Source organism: Felis catus, chromosome D3 (genome assembly GCF_018350175.1).
Source record: "Felis catus isolate Fca126 chromosome D3, F.catus_Fca126_mat1.0, whole genome shotgun sequence".
NCBI lineage: Eukaryota > Metazoa > Chordata > Mammalia > Carnivora > Felidae > Felis > Felis catus.
The window spans coordinates 24,855,300-24,870,645 of NC_058379.1; the positions used below are offsets into that span (position 1 = coordinate 24,855,300).

General features: G+C 54.8%; 2 long non-coding RNA genes across 2 annotated transcripts; one reads left to right on the top strand and one right to left on the bottom strand.

The window, feature by feature from the left end:
• Positions 1 to 757: 757 nt before the first annotated feature.
• Positions 758 to 2,544, bottom strand: LOC109493286. The gene is made up of 3 exons (XR_002147432.3): positions 2,095 to 2,544; positions 1,487 to 1,620; positions 758 to 931 (listed from the first exon to the last, which is right to left on the bottom strand). It is a non-coding gene; the product is annotated as an uncharacterized LOC109493286 (long non-coding RNA).
• Positions 2,545 to 11,622: 9,078 nt separating this feature from the next.
• Positions 11,623 to 13,826, top strand: LOC123381314. Its single transcript, XR_006588185.1, has 3 exons — positions 11,623 to 12,361; positions 12,758 to 12,994; positions 13,558 to 13,826. It is a non-coding gene; the product is annotated as an uncharacterized LOC123381314 (long non-coding RNA).
• The last annotated feature ends 1,520 nt before the right edge of the window (positions 13,827 to 15,346 follow it).

The window sequence follows — 15,346 nt, forward strand, 5'->3', positions numbered from 1 at the left end:
AGCTGTCAGCACAGAGCCCGACGCGGGGCTCGAACTCACAAACCGCGAGATCATGACCTGAGCCGAAGTCTGATGCTTAACTGACTGAGCCACCCAGGCGCCCCAAAAATCCATGTTTCTGCCCTTCACTTGTGTGTGCGTTTTTTTTTCCCCCTACTTCCATTATTTCTTCAGGTCTCTTGCCCTTTGGGGGTCCTGGTTTTAGGTAGGAGGTCTTGCTCCCAATAGTTTATGTTTTGAAAGCTATAGGCTTTGCTTCCCGCCTCTTGATCTGTTAATACTTGATCCCCTTGATTCCCAGCAACCTCCCGCACGCCCTGCACCTCCCACTCTCCCCACTTCGAAGAAACGGAAATGTCCTGTCAGCCACGATGCTCGTTTGTGTCTGGGGAGGCTGTGCACCTTCATGGTTAGCGGTGGCTTTCCGACTTCCTGGGTGTGAATCCCAGCCCCGCCCCTCACTAAGGACGTGACCCTGGGCCACGCGTTACTGAACTTCTCTGAGCTTCTGTTTCCTCCTCTATAAGGTAACAGCTCTTACATCATAGGATTCTGGCAGGGGTTGAGTGAGGCCATGAATGGGATCCCCCGAAATAGAGTATTTTACGCTCTCAAAACATGCTGGCGGTGACGGTAACCGTTTTGGAATGGGAGAACAGGAGGCGCATTGTCCCGCAGGCAGCTTTTTCTTCTGGATTGTTCTGTGGCGGCCCAAATGGCTCCAGGGCGTTCTTTTTAACGACTGCATAGTACTCCCTTACACCTATGCACCTGTTTATTTAACACGGGCCCTGACGCTGAACATTTTAGATGTTTCCAATATTTCGCCTTGACGACACTGAGCCGAATCACGAGTAGTATTCTCGCCCGTCCGTCTTCACCATTCGCTTGTTCCCGTTGACCTCCAGATCAAGTCCACGGAGCGGGAAGGCTGGGTGAAAGTTAAAGCCTCTTTCAGAGACGGTTTCCCTCCCTCCTCATTTCTCCGCCCCCCTTCGCTGACCGAGACTCAGGGGATGCCATGGCTGGGAGGCGATGCCCAACGCTGGCCGTGAAAGTTGCGCGCACGGAACCCTTCCCCCCTCTCCTGATTTTTTTCTGCGGTGAAAGATATCTTGATTAGACAGTAATTAAGAGTGTTTTGGACAGCGTGAGGCACTCACAGCCTCCCAGGTGCTTAATAAGCGCCAAGGCCGCCAAGAGAAAAATTTATTTAGCATCGTAACAGGCTCTGTGGATGCCAGGGTCGCCGTTAGCCATGGCACCGTAACACCGGTGGATGGAAACAGGGCCAGGGCTTTAACGCCTGTGGAAGAGGCAGCAGCTGAGGCGGCCGTGTGGATGAGGCAAACACACTAGGAGGGGAGCTGGACAGCTCTGGGTTCTAAGCCAGCCTCTGCCACTTAGTTCTGTGACTGCGGCCAAGTTAGGGGCCTCCCGTGAACCTCTGCGTCCTCGCTTGTAAAGCTGGGCTTGTCACACCCACCTGTGTGGGTTCTGGAAGGCCAGGGAGCACAGCGGTTTCGGATGTGGACTCCGGCTTCTCACCTGGCTACTTGCACTTCCCCGCTGATGACTCTGGGCAGTTCGTTGAATGTTTTTGAGCCTCAGTTCCCTCATCTATTATGTGGGAATACCAATAATCCTATGAGCCTAGCTTATAACTTAATAGAATTGTGGTTAAGATAAAGGAGGAAATAGTGCTTGGCCCCAACTAAATGCTCAAAAAAATTAGTGGCTTGCGGGGAGCCTGGCTGGCTCCGTCGGTAGGACACCCGACTCTTGGTGACCGGGCCGTGGGTTCGAGCCGCACACTGGGTGCAGAGATGACCCCCCCGCCCCCCAAAATGAGCGGCTTGCGTTATTGGTTCTAGAAGTTTGCTGAGTGTTAAAGCAGATGATGCATATACGACATTTGTATGTATGTAGTCACTAAGGAGATGCTGGCCGCATTGACATTGACAATGGGGGCTTCTGTGGTCTGGCACACTAAAACTTTGTTTCTCATTACATCACACCACTGCTGGCATTCCCGGTTGGGTGGCCCCCCTCTACGCAGTGATTCTGGCCCCTTCCTTCCGTCTGTGGTCCTACCTTCTTCAGCATGTGGCTTGGCGTCCCGTCCGTTCGGCTGGCAGATGGGGAAACAAGGGATGAGTAAATACAGGCACTCGTTAACCGTGCGGGTCCTGAAGTGATGCACACGGCTTCCTCCCATAGTGCATGGGCCAGAGCGAGTCACGTGACCCAACCCGGATGCCAGGGGTGCTGGGAAATGTAGTCTCTGCCTGATCAACCTCTTCCCGGCGACAATTCTATGGTAACGGGAAGAAAGGAAGAATCTAGGGTAGTCACCTCTACTTAGCTCAGAACTCTCATTTCCGGAGAATGGCCTGGAAATGGCCCCGGAGTAGGAAAATCCTGTCCCAAATCATCCAATGGTGAGCCCAGGCTCGTACTGGTGCTGGAATCATCATCATCCTCCAGACAGACACAGATCACCTGTGTGCCAACACCCCGCGAAAGAGCCCTGATGGAGCCTTGTCATTGTTACCATCACCCGTGTCATAGATGAGGACACTAAGGCACAGCAGGGCAACGTACTTGCCCAGAAGGGCAGGGGCAGGCCCAGAACTTGAACTCAGATCTTGAGCTAAGTACAGTCATCTTGGAGGCCAAGGTCAAGGCAGAGGGTCCCACATTCGGGGGTGGAGATCAGGTCCCCCCACCTCCTGCCCAGCAGATTTCAGACACCAAGGCATGCTGGACAAGGCCTGGTGCCCTGCAGAGCTGAATAAACAAGCCAGTGGAAGAATAAAGAGGAGCGGCTGTTCTTTCTAGAACTGCTAGTTTGTTCTTTGAGCCGGTTAAACATGCCCCGGCCACCTCAATGACCCTCTTCATTGGCCCTGTAAGCCCTTGGGTGGCCGTCATGGGCATTTTTGTATACCTAACACTTAACACAGAGCCAGACACATCAAGGGGCTCTGCATCTATTTGCTGAAGAAAAGAAAAGAAAGCCTCTGGGAACATCTGCCTCCATTACAACTAATTTCACATTTACGCGTGTCCTTGTAGACTGGGGAGGTGGAACAGGGCACCGCCTAAGTACCAGGCCCTTCTCTGAATCCTCACAGAGCCCCGGGGAGCAAGTTGCATGGGTATTTCCCCTCGGCAGATGGGGAGAACGAGGTGCCCCCCTGCCGCTCCTCATCGGTCAGGCCAGCCCGAGTCCCTGTCCCTTGCCCCCTGTGCGGCCTGCTGCAAGGTCTGGCTCGGCCAGGTGCCACAGGGCCAGCGGCAGAGGGGCAGTGGGCCAGCCAGCTGGCAGAGACCACATGACCGCAGGGAGAACCTTCCTCGCTTGGGCAGCCCGAGCTTCCTTGGCCCTTGTCCCGAGTCACAAGGAGCTGAAAAGAGACCTTTTGGGCGTCTATAATTAGGCCTTGTCTGGCGTCAGGGGTGATGGATTTTCTGTCTTGGCTTAATGTTGGCGGAGTACTCACTACGAGGCGGGCATCGCGCTAAGCCCTTTACACCCCCGCTTTGACCCTCACTGGAAGCCCCCGGCAGGTGCGTGAGCCTCTCCAGTTTTCAGTGAGGAAACTGAGGCCCAGGAGGGGCCTTGCCTGAGATCACTCCGCTGAGAATGGATTGAAACAGGATTTGAACCCAGACCCTCATGCCAGGCGCTGTCATTGAATGACAGAGCGGGCAGGAGACAGGCACACAGAGGGCTGTGGGGCACTGACTGCTCTTGCGGGCTTTTCCCTCTGCCTGGAATGCCCCTTGCCCAGACCTGCATTGCGTCTGGCTCTTTCCTCTCCGTAGGGTTTCTGGGTGCTTGCCACCTCCTCCAGGGAGCCCTCCCTGACAACACCTCCTCCCAATCTGTCCAGTTATTTTTTTTTCCTTAACTGATCGCCAAGTGAAATGGTCTTTACTTAGTTATTGAGCGTCTAACCAGACATGAAGTCCATAAGAGTGGACCGCGTTTCTCTTCCCCCCTCTGCCTTCAGCAACCCAGACTGTCACGTAGTAGGTCCTATAAATAGTTGTCAAGTGAGTGACTGGGACTGAGGGCTCCTCTGGGAAAGAGGCCACCAGGATGGATGATGGGCAGGTGCATCGGGCTACTCGTGGGCCCAGAGTGGAGCCTCCTTCAGCTGTGGGGTGACAGGGGACAGGATCCCGCGGGTGGGAGTCTGGGCCATTGGGATGGGATGCCGAGGGCAGCCAGGGCCAGCTCTGGGACAGCCTCTCTCTGCCCAGCTCACTCCGGGGACATCGGACACTGATAGCTCCTCAAGACTGAGCCCTGGGTATCCTAACGAGGGGGCAGGCTGCGGGGACCTGGAGGTGGGGCGGCTGGAATATAAGCAATGGGGTAGGGCCTGGGGGGTAAGGAAAGAGAGCTGCCTTAGCCAGTCTGCCCCCTTTCCCAAAGTCTGGTGTCGCCATCTGTAAAGACCGTTGGAGGAATGAATGAAGGGGTGGTCATAGGCTGACTCCAAAGTCCTTGTTCTTTAACCAACACCAGATGCTGAGCACTCGTTGCTTTAAAGTGCTTTTCAAGCACGAATGCATGTTATTTTCCCAACAACCTGCAAATGGGGTCCCATCCTTCACCCCATTTTTAACCAAGAGGGAAACTGAGGCACAGGGCGGGGAAGCGACTTCCCCAGAGTCACACAGCTAACACGAGGATCTGCACCTCGCCTTCTGGCCCTAGAGCGTGTGCCTTTGCCTCTCCGCTCTGCCGCTCGCTTTGGGCTAAAACACTCCAGCGCCAAGAGGCAGCGATTTGAGCTGGAGTATTTCCACAGGTGAGTTCTTACTCGGAAACCCAACGTGCAAACTATAGAAGATGGGAGGAGCCCTGGCCAAAGTGGGCATTAGAGCCTCAGAAACTTCCAGGCTCAGCCCCAGTCCCACCCCACCCCCCGCACCCCACCCCCATGCCCACCAGGGTTCCGTTCCAAGTCCTGCCCCGTATTGGCTTCTCTCAAGGATTCTCACCTCCTTAAAAGCCACAAACACACAGATTGGACCTTTCAGACGCTCTCGTTGTTAAATTTTTTTCTCAGCCCCCAGAACCCTTCCGAATACTACAGGTCTGGTGAAGGGGGTTGCGCACGGGAGGCCCCCAGGCATCTTCCCCAGCTGGGAGGCCTCCGAAACCCCAGTGGGGTCCCATGCGATAAGACTGCTCAGGAATCCTAAAGGATTCTGGCATTCCAAGGCATTCTATCTCCCTAGGACAGTCTCACATTCTAAAGATTTTTTGAAAATTGAGAGACAATTTGTAGGCGCTAAAATGCACAAATATCACGTTACCCCGTAGAACCATCCCCCGAACCAAGATACGAAATGTTTCCAGCCCTTACACCTGTACGTGCCCTTTCTAGAGTTCTACCACGAATATTTCTTCATTGTTTTTTGATATTTATCTATTTTTGAGAAAGAGACAGACTGCGAGCCAAGGAGGGGCAGAGAGAGAGAGAGAGAATCCGAAGCAGCCTCCAGGCTCCAGGCTGTCAGCACAGAGCCCGACGCGGGGCTCGAACCCATGAACCACGAGATCACGACCTGAGCTGAAGTCGGAAGCTTCGCCGACTGAGCCACCCAGGCGCCCCCAACACTGATATTTCCAACCTTCTGAGACCCTTATGTTTTCTGATGAAGCCACTCAAGCAACAGTTGGATTATGGCCAGTGGGCCAAATTCGACCCGATGCCTGTTTCTGTAAATCAGGTTTTAGTGGAACACACATTTGTTTACATACTGTCCCTGGCTGCTGCTTCCTTTTTTCTAAAGCAGAACTTTCTTTGCTGACAGAATGCGCTAGGCCTCTGCTATCCAATATGGTAGCCACAGGCCGCACGTGGCTCACTGAGCGCTTGAAGTGTGGCTCGTTTGACAGAGGAACCCGATTTTGAATTTTAGCTAATGACAATTACTTTACATTTAAATAGCCTCGTGTGGTCCCAGTGCTACAGGGTTCGTTCCAACACAGGGATACTGGAGATTCCGGAGAGAGACTAATGCTCTGAGAAGGGACACAAATGTGTCCCCAGGTTGAGGCTCCCAGAAATGGCCCCACAAACTCAGGCCAGCAGCTTCGGGGTTAATTAAGAAGCAGCTTGGTGTTTTCTCCAAAGATGTTGTTTGTATTGATAGATTTTTGGATGATGCTCTAGCATTAAAAAAGAGAGAGAGAGAGAGAGAAAGAAAAAAAAGAAAAAGAGAAAAATCAATGCTTGGCTGATTGTACCAGGAAGGGCAGTCGATTGGTGAAAAAGCCGGAGCCACGTATTGGGAAATAGATTTTTCTGCCCTCCAGACATTAGCTTGAAATTCTTTGAAATGAGGGACCACAATCTGTGTCAGAAATGAAAGATTAAAGAAGTTAATATGCTGGGCCTCCCCTCCTCCTTTTTAATTTCCACGTCCCGGGTGCCCTTGGCCTCCTGAGGAAGGCGCAACGGGCCCCTGCCACTCTCCCCCCCCCCTTCCTGCCCTCCCCCTGCAGCCCCCTTCCCCCATCCCTCGGCTCCTGGGGCTGGGTGCAGACAGGAGGGAGAGGTTGGCTGGCTTTTGTTCCTATGGCTGGTGGTGATGGGGGGCTCGGGACCTCCAGATCTGGCGACCTTTTCCCTGGGGGGGCTTTTCCTGGGGTTGGTGGCCAGGCCCTTGTCCCAACGCCGGCTCGTCCCAGACCTGCGGGGTCTCTGGGGCAAGCTGTTGAGGACCCCGCTCCCTCCAGCCCCCCAGATTCACGCCTTACTTGCATGCGTGATATGAAATCCCAATGTGTGACTATCAAGCAATAAGCTCTTATGATATAAAGAGGTGAGGATGTTATCCCCAGAAAGCTAAACTGTATTATTAAATCCTCGAGTAGGCTGTGTTTACACCAAGTCATTGATAGCCTTTTTTCCAGAATTTTGTACCCGTCCACTTAGCTGACTCTTTGCCTTCACAGCTGAACATACGGCCGGCTGACTTTCAATCCAATAACGGCTGATTGGGGTGAAAGACCTGGGGGAGGGCGGCCGTAGGACACTTCCTCCGGTGGACAATTCTACCTTGCGATCCAGAGACGGGAAGCGTGGAGGCCGGCTGTCACCCGCAGCCACTGACCCTCCTCCGCGTTGGGCTCTCCCCATTTGGGGGGGGGGTTCCCCGTCTCAGGGAGGCTGCTGCAGCATCGGGTTGGTGGGGAACGACAGGGCCGTGGGCGCTGGCATGGGCCGGATCTCCTGGGGTCGGGCCGGCTCTGAAGGCCCTGTCCGGGGGAATGTCCCCACTGCAGGTGCCCCCAGCGCAAACTGAGGGTGCGCGCGCGTGCGGGGTCAGAGAGGGTGAGCCAGACCTGACCGCTCGGCTCCACGGGGCTGGGTCAAGTCTCTTGGGGCACTCTGGTAGTCCTGGAACCTTCCTCCAGGCGGTTTTCCTTCCGTTGGTGCCATTGCTGAGTGATGTCGGGGGCCAATTGATGTCTATTGTAATTCTCCAGCTCCATCCTTCTTGTTCACTGCCAGTTTCCAAGAACTCAGCGAAGGGCAGGGACGGGCACCGGATATTGGGTGAATGCATGGAGTCCCTGGGAAGGATGAAAAGGGTAATGCTAGCGAGCACTTACTTAGCGCTTACGGTATGCTAGGCGCGCCCTGAGCACTTCCCAGTTACTAACCCCGAGAAAGGCACTCAGCAAATATTTCCTGATGCCTATGGAGGTAAGCTAAACTCCCTGGAGAGCTGCCCTCCTATCCCCCGAGGCGAGGCGAGGCGAGGCGGGCTGTATCCCAGGCGGAGCCAGACTCCAGTCTCCCTTGCCCTGCAGGGGGTGAGGATTGCTCCGTGCAGGTACCTCTCTCTCAGCAAAGCCCCAGATCTCTGGGTTGCTGAAACCTGGATCCAGCACCTTGGCCGCTCTGGCTGTCTGTTCCTTGGGCTACGCATTTGGGCCCCGGCATGAGTGTCCATCATTCCAGCCGTGCGGTTATAACAGGACGGGTAGCGACTGGCCAGCAGGACTCGGACTCTTATAAGGGATCTTGAATTGCGAGATACGTAAAAGATCGTTTTATTCTTTCTTTTTTTTTAATGTTTATTTTTGAGAAACAGACAGAGAGAGAGAGAGAGAGACAGAGCACAAGTGGGGGAGGGGCAGAAAGTGCGAGAGGGAGACACAGAATCCGAAGCAGGCTCCAGGCTCTGAGCCGTCAGCACAGAGCCCGACCCGGGGCTCGAACTCACGAACCGTGAGATCATGACCTGAGCTGAAGACGAGCTGACTGAGCCGCGCAGGTGCCCCCAAAAGTCGTTGTTTTCATTCATTCATTCATTCATTCACCCCTGTGGCTGAGACCGCCACCTGCTCATCCAACCCATTTCCCTTCCTTCCAAGGCAAATAGACCGTATTTCCAGCCTCCTTGGCTCTTCAGTGCGCCCATGTGACTGAATTCTGACTAACAGAATGTGGGCAGCAGCCACATAAGCCACGTTTAGGCCTGGCTCACAACCCCTCCCCCCAACCCCCAAATCCCTTGCTCTCTCCCTTTTTCCATCTACCAGCTGAATGTGAGAGTCTCTGGGATCCTAGGGGAGGAGAGAGCCAGAAAATGGAAGGAGCCTGGGTCCTTGGAGGGCTGTCTACCGATGAGAACACCATCATCGTGTCAAGCCACTGAATTGGGGGCTTGCCTGTTCTAGCATCTAATGTTATCCTAAAACACACACCTCAGTCTGCAAATACTTACTGAGTATCTACGGTGCTCCAGGCCCCCGGGCCAAGCTCTGAGATGTAGCAGGGAACAAGCTTGCATTCGACTTGGAGAGACAGGGGACAAAACAATAGCATTATTACAGACGGTGGCAAGTACAACAGATAAAAATAGAACCGGAAAATGGTGCAGAGAGGCGCGGGGAGAGGAGAGCAGTTCCTTAACGAGGTAGTTAGGGCAAGCTTCCTTGGGAAGGGACTATAGCATCTGTCCTGAGATCTGGAGGCTGGCCATGCCAGGCTCTGCAGGAAGGGCATTCTGGGCAGCGAGAGCAGCATGAGGAAAGCCCTGTGCGGGCAGAGAAAGGAAGCTGGTTGGAGGGAAGTGAGAATGGGGAGGAGATAGTTTGGAGGGGAAGGTGGGAGCCAGATCGGCAGAAGCCAGAGAGCACAGAAAGAAATTCAGATGCCACCCAGGAGTATTTTAAATTCTCTTACAAGGAGCGCCCGGGTGGCTCAGTCGGTTAAGCGCTGACTTTGGCTCGGGTCATGATCTCATGGTTCTTGAGCTCGAGCCCCGCATCGGGCTCTCTCGGTTCCCTCTCTCTCTCTGCCCCTTCCCTGCTCATGGTCTCTCTCTCTCTCTCTCTCTCTCAAAAATAAATAAGCATTAAGGATGTTGTTAATTAAAAGAGTTAAAAAAATAAAAAATAAATAAAAGTTCCCTTACAAGCCAAGCGTTGCGTCAAACCCCGACCATAAAATGATGAGCAAAAAAATAGACGCCACCCAATTCTCCTGGTGCTCAGATTCTAGGTCACCGACTGCCTGTCTGCTGCTTGAATCCTCTCGCAAGGGTCTCCCTGCCAAGGTGCCTTTGCTTGTCTGCCTCCAGTGACAGGGAGCTCACCATCTAACAAGGCAGGCCTTTGCATCTCTGTATAGTTCTGATGGTTCAGTGCCCTTCCTGAAAGTGCCTTCTGGGGGCTTTCGCCTCCACTCAGTGCCTCTGGGAGTAAATAGAGGCGTCACCCCCTTCTGTCTTATGGGAGCGGGGCAGCTGCTATGTGCCAGGCATCGGGGACACACAGGAGAATAAAATAGGCCCTCGCTGGCCAACAACTCATGGTCTTTTAGGAGAAGAGATCTTATATGCCGTAATATTAATTTGCAAAGCCAGGTTGCCTAAAGCATGGAGAAGGAAGGAAAAATGGGAACCATTCTCATCTGGATGAACCAAGGAGGGCACTATGGAGGAAGGTTATTTCAGCCGATTGGAGGGCAGAAAGACCCAGATGAGGAGGGGTGGGGTGGGGTCTTCTCACTGGGGGGAGTTGGTGGGATACGGATTTGGCTCAGGGGGGGTGCCAACTATGTGGGGAGGTCCCAACTGTGTGCTGAGCCCCTGGATCCAGCCATACCTGAAGTGAACTTTTCAGGTCTGTGAGAAAACAACGGCTGTGGCTTGAGCTACTGTGAGTTGGGCTGCTGTCACTCATGACCAGGAGCAGAAGGGAGCGAGAGGAGAAATTAGCGTGTATTGAGTCGGGCAGGATGCTTTCTCACTCAAGTTTCCCTTCGGCCCTGCGCACCAGGGAAGCTCTCTAATTTTACAGACAAGGTAGTTGAAACTCAGAGACAGACAGCGTGGAGTGAGCCCAGACACAGCAGTGGCTCAGCCGAGGTTTGAACCCGGCTCTGTTCTGTAATGCAGACCCCCTCCGTTCCCTGAGCGCGCCCCTCCCGTAGACGGCCCTGCCCGCCGATGCTGCAGCAAGAAGATGGGAGAAGGGGGGTGTCGGGGGTGTGCCCCGAGTCGCAGAAGTGAGCCATGAGGTGGGAGGGAGCCGCTGAGCGCATCTGGATGGGGGAGAGCAGCAGATGGCCCAGAGACGCCACCATGTCGTGGAAGTTTACGGCGGCAGGTTCTCCTCCCTGCTGCGTTTACAGGGATGTCTTCAGGATTTCCTTTTTGATATATGAGAGAGGCTCGTTGGCTGGGGCCCCCTGCGTCGGAGTAAATCACGGCAAACCGGCGGCCAGTGCTTGCGCGGGGCCTGCGCCCCGTGCGTGCTTTGGGATAAATCTTCTGAGCAACGTGCTTCCCCGTGTGACCCCGGGGACCAAACAGCACGAAGAGGTCAAGTACCAAGGGCAAAGAGGAGCTTGTCCTCGGCTCCCGCTCTGGACCACGACACAGAGCGGGGAGACGGTAACAGGGCATACTGGTTTCTCTGGGCTGCTGTAACAGACAGGTCCCACAAACTAGGGGGCATAAAACAACCGAGATTTATTCTCTCGCGGTTCCGGAGGCCAGAAGTCTGGAATCGAGTGCCCACGGGGCTCTGCTCCTTCTGAGGGCTCTAGGGGAGAATCCTTCCTTGCTTCTCCCGGCTTCTGGTGGTTGCCAGAAATTCTTGGGGGTCTTTGGCTCATGGAGACATCCCTCCAAACTTGCCCCTGTCGTTACGAGGCAGACCTTCCCCTGGCATGTCTCTGCCTCTGCACCCAAGTCTCCCCTCCATTCTCTGCTAAAGGCACCGGCCACTAAATAAGGGCTTACTCTAACCCGTGTGAGCTCATCGTAACTTGGGGGCATCTGCGGGGACCCTGTTTCCAGAGGGTCACATGCCTAGGTTCTCAGTGGATATGAATTTTGAGGGGGGGGGGACACTCTTTGTTTTTCAAAGTTTACTTATTTTTATTTATTTATTTTTTAAAGAGAGAGATAGAGAGCAAGCAGGGGAGCGGCCGAGAGAGAGGGAGACAGAATCCCAAGCGGGCTCTGAGCTATCAGTGCAGAGCCTGATGCGGGGCTTGAACTCACGAACCGTGGGCCGAGGTCAGGAGTCGGATGCTTAACCGACTGAGGCACGCAGGCGTCTCTGGGGGGGGTGGGGCACGCTTTGATCAACCACAGAGGGTGACTGGGCAGTTCCTGCATGAAGGAGGAGCTTGCCTGGAGGTGGGCGGGGCTTCAGAATGTGCACATTCTCCCTTTGGGGGATTTCCTTAAGATAACAAATCTCCTAGAAGCTTCTGCTTAGCCTGACAAACAGTTCGGCCCCTATGGGGTCTATGTAGGCTGAATGAAGGCATTCTTTATAACCCAGCGACTCCACTCCTGGGAACATCCCCAGCAGAAACAAGTCCTGTGATCATCGGAAGACATGCACTAGAATGTTCACAGCAGAATTATTCATCTGGGCTGTAACTGGAAACTACCGAATGCCTGTCTCGGTAAATTGCAAAACCAGCCACAGTCCTTTGCAGTCCATCCCATGAAGAAGCAGAGTCAATTTCCTTTCCCCTGGAACCTGGCCTGGTCTTGCAGCTTGCTGTGGCCAATAGGACACGGCAGAAGTGATGCGTGCTGGTTCCAAGACTTGGAGAGGTGTTGCACGCTCCCCTTTGCTCTCCGGGAACTCCGCAGTCACCGTGTGAGAAGTCCCGGCTGCCCGGCTGGAGGGTGGGTGAGCTTCCCCAGCTGACGTCTTCCTCGACCAGCCAGCCCCAGCCACGCGGATGCAGACACGCGAGTGAGCCCAGCCGACATCAGCCCAGCTCAGCCCGGCCCAGAAGAACCTCCTAGATGACGCCCGTCGAAATCTACCAGCCGACGCACGTGCTAAGTAAATGGCTGTTGTTTTAAGGCACCCAGCTTTGGGGAGCTTTGTTACCCAGCAATAGCTAATTGATACATCATCAAGAGTAAAACGGTTACATTGTGGGATGTCATGTTCCCGGAAAGCAGCTCATTATAGCAGAGGGCATACAGAAGTAGGTGAACGGGATCTATGGTGAGGTAGGTCAGGATATCCATTCTCCCCAGCTCCGGGGGGGGGGGGGCAGTGATTAGGAGGGGGTAGGAGAGGGGAATTCTGGGTGCCGGTTATACAGGTACGTCTACTCGGTGAACCTTTGTTGAGCTGTAGACCTACAGCGTGTGCTTCTTTGTGCGTGTAGGTTATACTATGGTAGAGATGGGAGAAAAGTGCCAGGTCTCTTGTTTCTTTTTTAATTGCCAGAGAGCCCATGGGATTGCATCTCACGCGGAGGACGGTGTGTAAGGGGAACATCACAAACAGCCAACACGCCCTGGAAAATTCCTTGGGAAGCTGTCATGTGGGGGCCAACTGCTATCTCTCCATAAATCCGGTACGGCCAGTTTTTCCACCCGCGTTGGGACAGATCACTATTTCTCCTGTCAGGCTCCAGTCGAAGCAGAGGTTTGTGTGTAGGGGTCACACAGCGAGCTGCAGTAGGTAGGTACTCACACCCAGGCAGACGTGTGGGACCAGAAGTGAGGGCTCGGCTTGGGGCAGGCACCCTTCAAATCCTGGGGGCCGGGGGATTTGCTCATCCTACCTAGCCTCCCGTTGGGGCGGGGGAGGGACGTGTTTAGTTAAGTTGACCTTGACTCATTGTAACTAAGTTCTGATGCGAGGCCAGTGTGTTAAGGACTTAACTCTTGATCGACCGGTTGTTCTTCACCTATAACCCCAACATCTCCTGCTCCAGCTGGGACATCAGTGTTGTGTCACGAAGCCTGAACTGTGGTCCTGACACGGTCCCAGGCAGGTCACCTAACCTTTCGGGGCCTCGGCGTCCTCATCTACAAATGGTGGGGCGGTAGACTGGGACAAAACGGGTGCCCTCTGCCAGTCTGGGGTTCTAAGTGGCTCTTTGGGAGATAAAAAACACCCCAACCTCGAGATCCTAGGGGCTGCCGTCGACTTTCTGGGTGACCCTGGGTAGTTCCGGCTTCCCTGCTTTATCTTCTCCATCTGTGCCTTGAGTAGATTGTCCCATGGTTTTCTTTTTGCAGGCGTTGGACAGAGGCAGGGGCTGGGGCTGCGGAAGAGGGCTGTGATCACCAGGTCCGGGAAGGAGGGATTGTCTGGAATAAAGACGGGCGACCGTGCTCTGCAAGGTGGAACCCCGGGGTGCCGGCAAGGCGCTTATGGCTTGAGGGTGGGGTAAGGATGCAGCCTCTCCGGCAGGCTGGCTCTCTCCTTAGCCTCGACATTCCTTCCTGAACTTGTAGAGTGTCCCGAACCTGGCTGGAGAGTGGATGGTTCCAGGTACCGCAGGTGGGCCGGGGCGGGGGAGGGGGGGGGTTGGAGATGAGAAAGAGCGTCGCACAGACTGGCATTCATTCACTGAATATTCACTGAGCAACTACTAGAGGCTGTGCTTGAGGCAGAGAGTGAGGTAGAGAGAGAGGGGAACAGAGACAGAGAAGAGATTGAAAGACAGAAGAAGAAGAGCAAAACCGAGGCACGTTTCGTCCACTCATTTCACAAGCGTTAACTGAGCACCTACTTTGTGTTAGAGGCAGGCTCGGAGTCGGGGCAGAGAGAAGCCGGTGGACTGAGTTTGTAACTGGGCAAACTGTGTCCCCTTGGTTAGAGCCGGCTATTGTAGAAACACACACAGACTGAGGTCTTCTGACTGCAAAGCGCCCCCCGCCCCCATCCCTCCCGTGGATGGCTCCTGCCTTTGCCCGCTAACCTCCCACCCTTCATATTCTACCCTGAGGACCTCGCCTGGGGCTGGGGGGGCAGCGTGGGGGTCCCCGGGCCTGGTTGCTCACCAGAAGTGTCTGGGGGACCCTCAAAGAAACCATAGCGTCCCGGGACCCCAGCGTTCGCCATCGGGCCGCGGGGTTGTGGCCCAGGGCCTGGGAATCTGCATGTTAGCAGCTGTTCCCGCTGGGGCTCAGCGGGCGTGGGAGCCCAGGTGGTGGACACGTGTCCCCGGGGGGCCTCCCCTGGGGCTCCCGCTGCTGTCACAGCCACACACGTCCTTCTGCAAACACACACGGCCCATGATTGATTCTCTGCCGTTCCCCTCCCAGCCCAGCGGGTCTGATTGAATGGCCGACGTGCTGCCCAAACACCCTCCTGGAACCACTTCCCTGCCCTCTGCCCCGGAAGTCGTTTGTTTGTTTTTAGACGCAGCCTTTATGTCCAGCTGAATGGCCACCGGCCTCCTGGGGGCCGCCCATCCAAGCTGGAGCCAGGCTGGAGACTGTCTGGGGCTGGGGCTGGGGTGGGCAGTGGCCGTGTGCGGTCACTCGGTGAGCCTGGGGAGGACCCCCGTGCTTCCTGCACTCACCTGGGCATCTGTCCCATGTGGACACACACGGGGGTGGCCCTTGAGTAGCTATTTCTCCCTTCCCTTAACCAGGGAAGGTGTTTATTAAGCACCTGAGCCAGGCTCTTGCTGTTCCGGTACTTTCTGGTCTCTAGGAAAGAATCCACAGGCCACTTTTGTTGTTAAAAGACCAGCCTCTGCAACTCAACAGACTGGGGCTTGAATCTCAGTCTCACCCCTCCCTCCTGTGCCTCAGTTTCCTTATCTGCCCCATGGCAGGGAAGGGAGGCTGGGAGGGTTCCTGACATCCTGGATGAGAGAGAAATGCCCCGCACCGGCCTGGCACACACTGGGCACTCAGAACCTCTTCCTTTCTCCCTCTCCCCCAATCCCTACTTCTCTTGGTCTCTGCCACATGGCCTCCCGTCCCACCCTGACCTGCACTGGAAAAGAAGGGAGTGTCTTGGGCCAGGAGTCTAGAACCTCAGGTCCTGATTCTCACTTTGCTGTACTCTGCT